Source organism: Myotis lucifugus, unplaced genomic scaffold, assembly GCF_000147115.1.
Source record: "Myotis lucifugus unplaced genomic scaffold, Myoluc2.0 scaffold_2, whole genome shotgun sequence".
NCBI lineage: Eukaryota > Metazoa > Chordata > Mammalia > Chiroptera > Vespertilionidae > Myotis > Myotis lucifugus.
In genome coordinates, this window is record NW_005871050.1 from 1,110,522 (window position 1) to 1,121,129 (window position 10,608).

The window sequence follows — 10,608 nt, forward strand, 5'->3', positions numbered from 1 at the left end:
AGCCTTTGCCTGAGGCGATCCGGCAAATGGCTCTGCGCAGGGCTTGGGCAGGGTGGGATCAACAGGGCGGGCAGAGGGAGCAGTTATGGCTGCTCTCAGTCCCATTCCCAGAGGCTCTGCTTCTCAGAACCCCGGCAACCGCTGCAAACCTCAGAGAGAAAGCTGCCCTCACGTTCCAACTGATGCCAGACAATCCCGCTTCTCCTGTTTGAGTCTGAGTCCCTAGAGACTCGCCCAGATCCGGAGCTCAGAGTCTGAGACTCCCTCCTGATTGAAAACAACAACCGCACCCTCAGCCACCAGCCCGTTTTGCGCGCGCACCTCCGCACCTTTATATTTTCCACACTGTGCCTCCTCTGAGCCTCGGTATGCTGTTGTCTTTCCTTCTAGTTGAAGAGTCTCTCCTCAGCCAGCCTTCCTGTGGTTCTGGGTGATGTCCGTTCCGTCTTTTAGTTGTATTTTTGAAGTGGTTGTTTGTGGCAGCAATCTCCGGTGTTTACCTATGCCGCCATCTTGGTCTCTCTATCAAGGTAGTATATTCTTGGTGGAGGGATAGACACATTTATCAATGGAATGGAATAATGAATCTACAAATAAACCTTCACAAATAAGCTCAATTGTTTTTAACAAATTTCAAGAGTAATTCAATGGAAGAATAGACTTCTCAACAAATAGTGCTGGAGCAATTGGACATTCAAAGGCAAAATCAAAACAAAACAAAACATATCTCCTCAATCCCCCCAAAAAAACTTTCACCTAAGCCACATACTTTATACAAAAATTAACACAAAATGTATCACAGACTTAAATGTAAAACTATAAAACTTTTAGAAAAAACATTTAGAAAAAACATAGGAGACAATCTTTGGGAACTAGGGCTAGGCAAGAGGTTTTTAGACTTGACACAAAGCATCATCCATAAAAGAAAAAATATAAAATTTAACCTCATCAAAATTAAAAATGTTTGTTCTGTACAAGCCCATGTGAAGAGGATGAAAAATAAACTATGGACTTGGAGAAAATATTTGCAAGCAACATATCTGTCAAAAGACTAGTATAAAGAATATATAAAGAACTCTCAGGACAGCAGTAAAGAAACAAAAAATTTAATTGTTAAATGATCAAGAGATATGATGAAGAGACATTTCACCAAAGTGGATATACAGATGGCAAATAAAGATGAAAATATGTTCAACATCATTAACCATCAAGGAAATGTAAATTAAAAGCAAAATGAAATAATACGTCTATCAGAGTGGTTAAAATAAAAAACACTAAATAAAGGTAAGGATTCAGAAAAACATCATTGACATGGTACAGCCATTTTGGAAAGTAGTTTCACAGAGTGCTACAAAACTAAACGTGCAATTATGATAGGACCCAGAAAGGGCACTGTTGTGTGTTTATCCCAGAGAAATAGAAATTTATGTTCACACAAAAATCTGTACACAAATGTTAATAGCATCTTTATTCTTAAGAAGTAAAAACTGGAAACAGCCCAGATGTTCTTCAGCAAGTGAATGATGAAACAGACTATGGCATATCCATACCATGGAATACTGCTACTCAGCAATAAAACAGAAACTACTGAAACATGCAACAACTTGGGTAAATCCTCAGGAAGTTATACCAGTGGAAAAAGCCAATCCCAAAAAGGTTACAAAAAGCATGATTCCATTTAAAAAAACATTTTTGAAGTGAGAAAATTTTATAAATGAAGAGCAGATTAAAGGTTGCCGGGAGTTAGGAACAGAAGGGAGGGTGGCAGGATGGAATTGGATGTGGTTATACTAAAAGGGCAACAGTAGGGATCTTTGTGTGGTTGTAACTGTTCAGCATTTTGAATTTTATGATGGATACATGAACCTATGCAGGAGAAAAATGTATAAAACTAAAAACAATACACACACACACACACACACACACACACACACAAATACACAAGTGAGTACTGATAATAGGGGAAATTTGAGTAAGATTGGTGGATTTTATAATGTCAATATCCTGGTTCTATTATAGTACAATTTTGTAAAATATTGTCATTTGGGTTATCTGGTCAAAGCAAACAAGCAATCTTTCTATATTTTTACAACTGCATGGACATCTTCAATTAAAAAGAATTTCCATTAAACATGCTACTTCAGAAGTCTAGAGAAGGGATGAGAAAATTGGACTTGGGTGATAATGGAGGTCTTGTCAGTGCATTATTCAATTAAAAGAGACAAGGTACATATAGTTTGTGCAGTATGATTTAAAAGGATGCACATATACATATTTGTATATAAACATCAAAAATTGCTAGAAGGAGACATAGAAACTGTTGAAATAGTGGCCTCTGGGAATTCTAGCATGGGAGGAGACTTCACTTTTCAAAATAAGCCCTTTCCTGTGACTTGCTTTTTTTTAGCCACATGCTTATATTACTTGTTTACACTAAAAAAATACATAGAACCTAGAATATATTACATAAAATATAAACTGCAGAAAAAAAAGATAGCGGCTGGCAGGATGGAGGTGAGGGAGAGGATGTGCGTGAGTGAGGGGATGAAAGGAGAGTGTGTGGATACGTGTGGTATGTGTGTGAGTGAGTGAGGGACAGTTAAATCCGGCAGGAGCAGCAGGGACTGGCAGACCGGGCTCTCTTGGACAGGGAGAGACTACCACCGCTGCGGGCACTCCCCGGACTGCGGGACACAGGTAAGGAGCCCACGCCATCTTGAAGGGGAGAGCGGCCTCTTCTAGGAACACATCAGCACCACCACCCAGACAGGCCTTGGACACTGCCCGTGACCTGGCAGCCACTCCACCCAAAATCCTGCTGCCCCACCCACAGACCTGCAGACCCTGGGACCTTCACCTCCAAAGGTGCACCACTCACGCAGCAGTAAGTGCAACTTCCCCCCTTCCTAGCAGCAGACCTCCGGACACACAGTTGCGTGTTTCCAGCACTCAGGCCTCCTGGGCACACCACTCCACAGGCAGTTCTTGGATGCCTCTGTGAGCCTCCACTGGGTGTGATTTTGTGCAGACAAGGGTGTGCTGCCCCGCAGTAGAAATTCTGAAATCCATTTTCCTGAATAACTGCCCACAGACACCCTAACTGTCCAGCTTCAGCGCCAGAGCCCCTCAGAGTGTGTCAGCTCTATTCTGGGAAACGCACTGCCACAATCATGCATTTTCAGCAAGCAGGCCCCCTGAGCCCATCGATCCACAAGGCACTCTTGAGAGCTGGGTGAGCCCCTGCTGGGGGCGATCTTGGACAAACAGGGACACACTCCCCTGGCAGTAGAAATTCTGAATCCACTCATCCTGGATACCTGCCCAAAGACACCTCGATAACGCGGTTTCAGTGCCAGGAGCCTTCAGAGCGCTTCAGTGTCCCCTGCTGGCAAATGCATGCTCAGCAAAGTGGGAATAAAGGGATCATACCTCAACATAATAAAAGTCTTATATGACAAATCTACAGCCAACATCATACTCAATGGGCAAAAACTAAAACCATTTCCCTTAAGAACAGAAACAAGACAGGGATGCCCGCTTTCACCACTCCTGTTCAACATAGTACTGGAAGTGCTAGCCAAAGTGATCAGACAAGAAGAAGAAATAAAAGGCATCCAAATTGGAAAAGAAGAAGTAAAATTATCATTATTCGCAGATAACATGATACTGTATATAGAAAACCCTAAAGACTCCATAAAAAATTATTAGACTTAAGAAATGAATTCAGCAATGTGGCAGGATACAAAATTAATGCCAATAAATCTATGACATTTTTATTCACCCATAGGGAACTTATAGAAAGAGAGATTAACAAAACAATCCCATTTACCATTGCACACAAAAATTGACCCAAACCACTATGCTCAATTAATATTTGACAAAGGAGGCAAGAATGTACAATGGAGTTAAGACAGTCTCTTCAATAAATGGTGCTGGGAAAATTGGACAGATACATGCAAAAAAATGAAACTTAGACCACCAACTTACACCATACACAAAAATAAACTCAAAATGGATAAAGGACTTAAACATAAGACGGGAAACCATAAAAATACTAGAGGAATTCAAAGGCAACAAAATCTCAGACATATGCCGAAGCAATTTCTTCACCGATACAGCTCCTAGGGCATTGGAAACTAAAGAGAAAATAAACAAATGGGACTACATCAAAATAAAAAGTGTTTGTACAGCAAAAAATACCATCAACAAAACAACAAGAAAGCCCACTGCATGGGAGAACATATTTGCCAATGTTATCTCTGATAAGGGTTTAATCTCCAACATTTACAGGGAACTCTTACAACTTAACAAAAGGAAGATAAACAACCCAATCAAAAAATGGGTAAAGGACCTAAATAGACACTTTTCAAAAGAGGACATTCAGAAAGTCAAGAGACATATGAAAACATGCTCAAAGTCACTAGTCATCTGAGAGATGCAAATCAAAATGACAATGAGGTATCATCTCACACCTGTCAGAATGGCTATCATCAACAAATCAACAAACGACAAGTGCTGGAGAGGATGCGGAGAAAAAGGAACCCTCCTGCACTGCTGGTGGGAATGCAGACTGGTGCAGCCACTATGGAAGACGGTATGGAGTTTCCTCAGAAAGTTAAAAATGGAACTCCCATTTGACCCAGTGATCCCACTTCTAGGAATATATCCCAAGAAACCAGAAACACCAATCAGAAAGGATATATGCACCCCTATGTTCATAGCAGCACAATTCACCATAGCAAAGATCTGGAAACAGCCTAAGTGCCCATCAGCAGATGAGTGGATTAGAAAACTGTGGTACATCTTCACAATGGAATACTACGCTGCTGTAAAAAAGAAGGAATTCTTACCATTTGCCACAGCATGAATGGAACTGGAGAGAATTATGCTTAGTGAAATAAGCCAGTCAATGAATGAAAAATACCACATGATCTCACTCATTTATGGATAATAAAGACCATTATAAACTGATGAACAAAAATAGATACAGAGCAGCATTGAACAGACTGTCAAACTACAGCAGGAAGGCCAGGGAGGGTTTTTGGGGGGCGGTAAGAGATCAACTGAAGGACTTGTATGCATGCATATAAGCCTGGCCAATGGACGCAAGACACTGGGGGGTAGGGGAAGCTGAGGGAACGTCAGGGAGGAAAGGAAGGGAGACATATTTACTATTCTTTGTAATCTTTTAAGCAATAAAACAAATTTTTTAAAAAAATAAACCATCAACAAAACAACAAGAAAACCAACTGCATGGAAGATCATATTTGCCAATGATATCTCAGATAAGGGTTTAATCTCCAAAATTTACGGGGAACTCATACAACTTAACAAAAGGAAAACAAACAACCCAATCAAAATGGGCAATGGACCTAAATAGATACTTTTCGAATGAAGACATTAGGAAGGCCAAGAGACATATGAAAACATGCTCAAAGTCACTAATCATCTGAGAAATGCAAATCAAAATGACAATGAGGTACCAACTCACACCTGTCAGAATGGCTATCATCAACAAATCAACAAATGGCAAATGCTGGCGAGGATGCGGAGAAAAAGGAACACTCGTGCACTGCTGGTGGGATTGCAGACTGGTGCAGCCACTGTGGAGAACTGTATGGAGTTTCCTCAAAAAACTAAAAATGGAACTTCCATTTGATCTAGTGATCCCACATCTAGGAATATATCCCAAGAAACTAGAAACACCAATCAGAAAGGATATATGCACTCCTATATATGACTTGTGGTGCTGTACACACAATACAATATAAAAATGATTTATTATAGAATTGTAGTTCTGGAACCTATGTAGTTTTATTAACCAATATCACTCCAATAAATTCAATAAAAATTAGAGTCTTTTCAACATATGGTACCAGGACAACAGGATAACCATATGGGGAAAAATGAATCTTAACCCCTACCTTACAACACATACTAAATCTAATTCAAGATAAATCATAATAAAAGGCAAATGTGTATGTGATCTGAAGATAATAGAAGGAAAGGACCTCATCATAATAAAGGCCATATATGATAAACCCTCAGCCAATCATACTCAATGGTGAAAAACTGAAAGCTTTTCCCTTAAGATCAGGAACAAGACAAGGATGTCCACTCTCACCACTCTTATTCAACATAGTACTGCAAGTCCTAGCCAGACCAATAAGGCAAGAGAAATAAATAAAAGGCATCCAAACAGGGAAGGAAGAAGTCAAACTGTCACATTTTTGCAGACACCATGATGCTGTATATAGAAAAACCCTAAAGACTACCAAAAAAACTACTAGAAACAATAAACAAATATAGTCAAGTTGCAGGATACAAAATCAATGTGCAAAAATTCGTTGCCTTCCTGTATACCAACAACAAAACTTCAGAAAAAGAAATGGAAAAAAACAATTCCTTTTACAATAGCAACCAAAAGAATAAAATACCTAGGAATAAACTTGACAAAGAATGTGAAAGACCTACATACTGAAAATTACAAAGCATTATTTAAAAAAGATATAAAAAGACACAACGAAAAATGATCCCATGTTCATAGATTGGAAGAATCAACATAGTTAAAATGGCCATATTACCCAAAGAAATATATAGATTTAATACAATCCCCATCAAAATCCCAATGTCATTTAAAAAAATAGAAAGGGAGGGGGAAGGAGACATATGTAATACTCTTTGTAATACTTTAAGCAATAAAAACAAGGAAGAAAAAAAATAGAAAGGGAAATCATCAGATTTGTATGGAACTACAAATGACCCTGAATAGCCAAAGCAATCCTGAAAAAAAGCTGAGATATCTTGAAATTATATTACAGAGCTATGATAATCAAAACAGCATGGTATTGGCCGAGAAATAGATACACAGATCAATGGAACAGAATAGAGAGCTTAGCTATAAAACTACATGTATATGGACAGGTAATTTTTGACAAAGAAAGCCAACCAGATGGGAAATAATATTTGCAAACAGTAGCTCTGACAAAGGTTTAATATCCAAAATATATAAAGAACTCATAAAACTCAATACCAAATAAATAAACAATCCAATCAGAATGTGGGCAGAGGACCTGAAAATAAACCTCTCCCAAGAAGACATGCAAACAACCAATAGATATATTAAAAGATGTTCAACCTCACTGGCAATTAGGAAAATGCAAATTAAAACTACAAGATACCACCTTACACCTGCTAGAGTGGCCATTATCAATAAGACCAGCAATAACAAGTGTCAGAGAGGTTGTAGAAAAAAGGGAACCCTCATTCACTGCTGGTGGGAATGTAGACTGGTACAACCACTATGGAAAGCAGTCTGACTATTCCTCAAAAAATTAAGAATAGAGCTATCATACGACTTAGCAACTCCACTCCTGGATATATACCCAAAAAACTCGAAATCATTTATATGTAAAGATATATGCACCCCTATGTTCATTGCAGCATTATTCACGGTGGCCAAGACATGGAAACAACCAAAGTGTCCTGTGGTAGAAGACTGGATAAAGAAGATGTGGTACATATACACAATGGAATACTACTCAGCTATTAGAAAGGATGAAATAGTGTCATTTACAACAACATGGATGGATTTTGAGAAGATTATGCTAAGTGAAATAAGTCAGACAGTAAAAGCTAAGAAGCATATGATTTTACTCATATGTGGAATATAAAACTGAAACTTATGAACACAAACAGCAGTGTGGTGGTTGCCAGAGGGAAGAGGGTGGAGGGAGAAGGGGGTCATAATATGAGGTGACAGGAGATTTGACTTTGGGTGGTGGACACATGGTGCTATATACAGATTTTGTAATTAGAAATCCACACGTGAAACCTATGTTCATGTTGACCAATGTCACTCCAACAAAATGTAGTAAAAAGACAAATCATATATATATATATATATATATATATATATATATATATATATATGTATATAATGCTTAAACTACAAAGATTCTTGAAGGAAACAAACAAATATCTTTTCAATCTGGGTGTAGGCAATGTTTTTTGGTAGGTAGTACACAGAAATAGATAAATATAAAAGCAAATATCTTTGTCAACTAAGCTTAATGAGAATGAAGAACTTCTGTTTATCAAAATATACCATTAAGAAAAAACAAACAAAATATACCATTAGGGAAATGAATAGACAAGCAAAATGCCTGGAGAAAATATTTATAAAATGTATTAATTATAATAAAAATATGGAAAAGACTGTTTCCTCCCAACTCCATTATTCTATATTATAGCTCCCCAGGTTTTTACTTTTGCCATTTATCAAAATATCTAATTATGCATTTGCTTTTTTACTGGTTTGGTGTCTTTCCCACAAAAATGTAATCTCCAAGAAAGCAGGGTCTTCTACCAGTTTCTAGCTCAGTATACACAATAGGTGCTCAAGAAACAATTGTTGAATAAATAAATACTATTTATCCAGTGATCTAGGAGGGGCTGGGACTGTACATTTATTCACTGGGTAAGGGTTAGCAACATTCAAGGAGCCATGTTGGCTGTGTGTGGGGGAGTTTCTAAGTGTGCACTTTTCACAGCTCAGGCGGATTTGCTTTGGTGTTTTCTATCCTTGGGAACTTGAGATGTCTTTATTCCAGCCTCTGCCTCAGGAAGTGAAATTTGATATTTGTTAGTCACCTGGAGACAATCTTTTAGTTTGCATTGTTCCTTGAGTTATTCCTATGCTTACCCAATAATTCAATTGGAATGGTCCTAAATTTCATGGTAAAGCATTTGGAATAGATATGGCAAAGCCCAGCACTGTATCATGGAATCAAAATTGTTTTCACATTGATGGGGATATCAAAGTATTTCAAGTTCCAGATGGGAGTACTGAAATAAACTGTACATCATCTTGGTGCAGGAAACATTGACTTTGGTGCTCAAAAAATTAAGAATAGAGCTATCATACGACCTAGCAACTCCACTCCTGGATATATACCCAAAAAACTTGAAATTCATCCACCTTATCTTACATTCTAAAATGCCAGTAAAGATAGTGAACACTGAGAATAATTTCGGTATTGATTGTTCATATACCAGCTATTGTTAAATTTTTATGTTCAAATTCTCAAAGTCAATTTCCATTTATTTGCACACAAATAAAGAGAGTAGGGTTTTGAACTCAAATTGACACCTAAATAAATGCACCCAACAAATGCTTGCATTTTTTTTTTTCGCTAAAAGTATTACAAAGGGTATTACATAAGTGTCCTTTTTTCCCCCCGGCCCTTGACAAACCCCTGCCCTCCCTTACCCCCCAGTGTCTTATGTCCATTAGTTATGCTTATATGGATGCATACAAGTCCTTCGGTTGATCTCTTACTCCCCTCCCTCCTGTCCCCCAACCCTCCCTGGCCTTCCCACTGCAGTTTGATAATCAGTTTGAGGCAGCTCTGCCTCTGTATCTATTATTGTTCAAAAGTTTGTAATGGTCTTTATTATCCATGAATGAGTGAGATCATGTGGTATTTTTCCTTCCAAATGCTTGCATTTGGCCAGCATTTCTAACCATCATCTGGAAGGGGTAAAGTGAGTAATTTGCAAAGTTATGTTTATCCTGAATAAACTTGAGAAATTATATTTGTCCAATATATACTTAATAATAAAATATTGTATTATACAAGTGGCTGTTACAGATTAGCCAGTCTCAACCATGGTAAAAATTAGAAGGGAAGATAACATACTGTGGGATCTTAAGAGAAAGCCACTGTCTGCCTTTGAGGAGAGGATTTATTTGGGTACTTGTGTGGCTATTCAACAATACAATTACCCATTACTGAAAAACATCCTAACTTACATTTTATCACAGCTATACATTTCTTGAACACGTTAATATGTCAGGCACTAGGCTACCTACTCCATTTTTACATTTACAAAACTGTTTTATGTGCATTTCCTCATGTACCAATAGTTACACATCAAAATAAAATCATTAACCCCCACTTAACAGATAAGGAAACTGAGGTCCAGAGGGACATGAGTGGATGGAAAAGCAGGATTTTAATTCCTCTCTGTGTCACTACACAGTTTTGTCTAGTGTTTTTTTTTTCTTCCCCATCACAAACGTAATAGCATCAACTAAAAAATGTGGCAGAATGAGTTGAAGATACTTAGAGACTAAGGTAGCGAGAGGGGTACAAGGGCCGTGTATCCTGGCTCTTCTGAGGCCCAGGGATTGGACAAGTTAATTTCTGGAACCATTATTAATTTACAGACTCTGTATGAGAATTGTTTCAGAGAGCCTACTAATTTATCAGGGAGCCATACAGGGTGATTCCTAAATTGTCACTACATTCACTCCACCTGTAGAAATATTTACAAAGCCTGTGACTCCCAGGCTAAGAAGGGGAGACTTCAGAGATAAAATTATGTTCCCCCTCCCCATTTCTCTGAGTTGGCTCCATCTTTCTCTGCTTGACATCAAGGCATCTAGGCTATCTATGGCATGGGCTGTCTGGATGGAGGAAAGAAGCCCATTGAAGACTGATCCAGTCCTCAGGTGCTCCTTTGAATCCTGCAGTCAGTGGAGAGGATATAGCATATAAGTCTCTCCTCCAGTATGTGCACAGGAATTGTGTGGGCCTGGAGAGT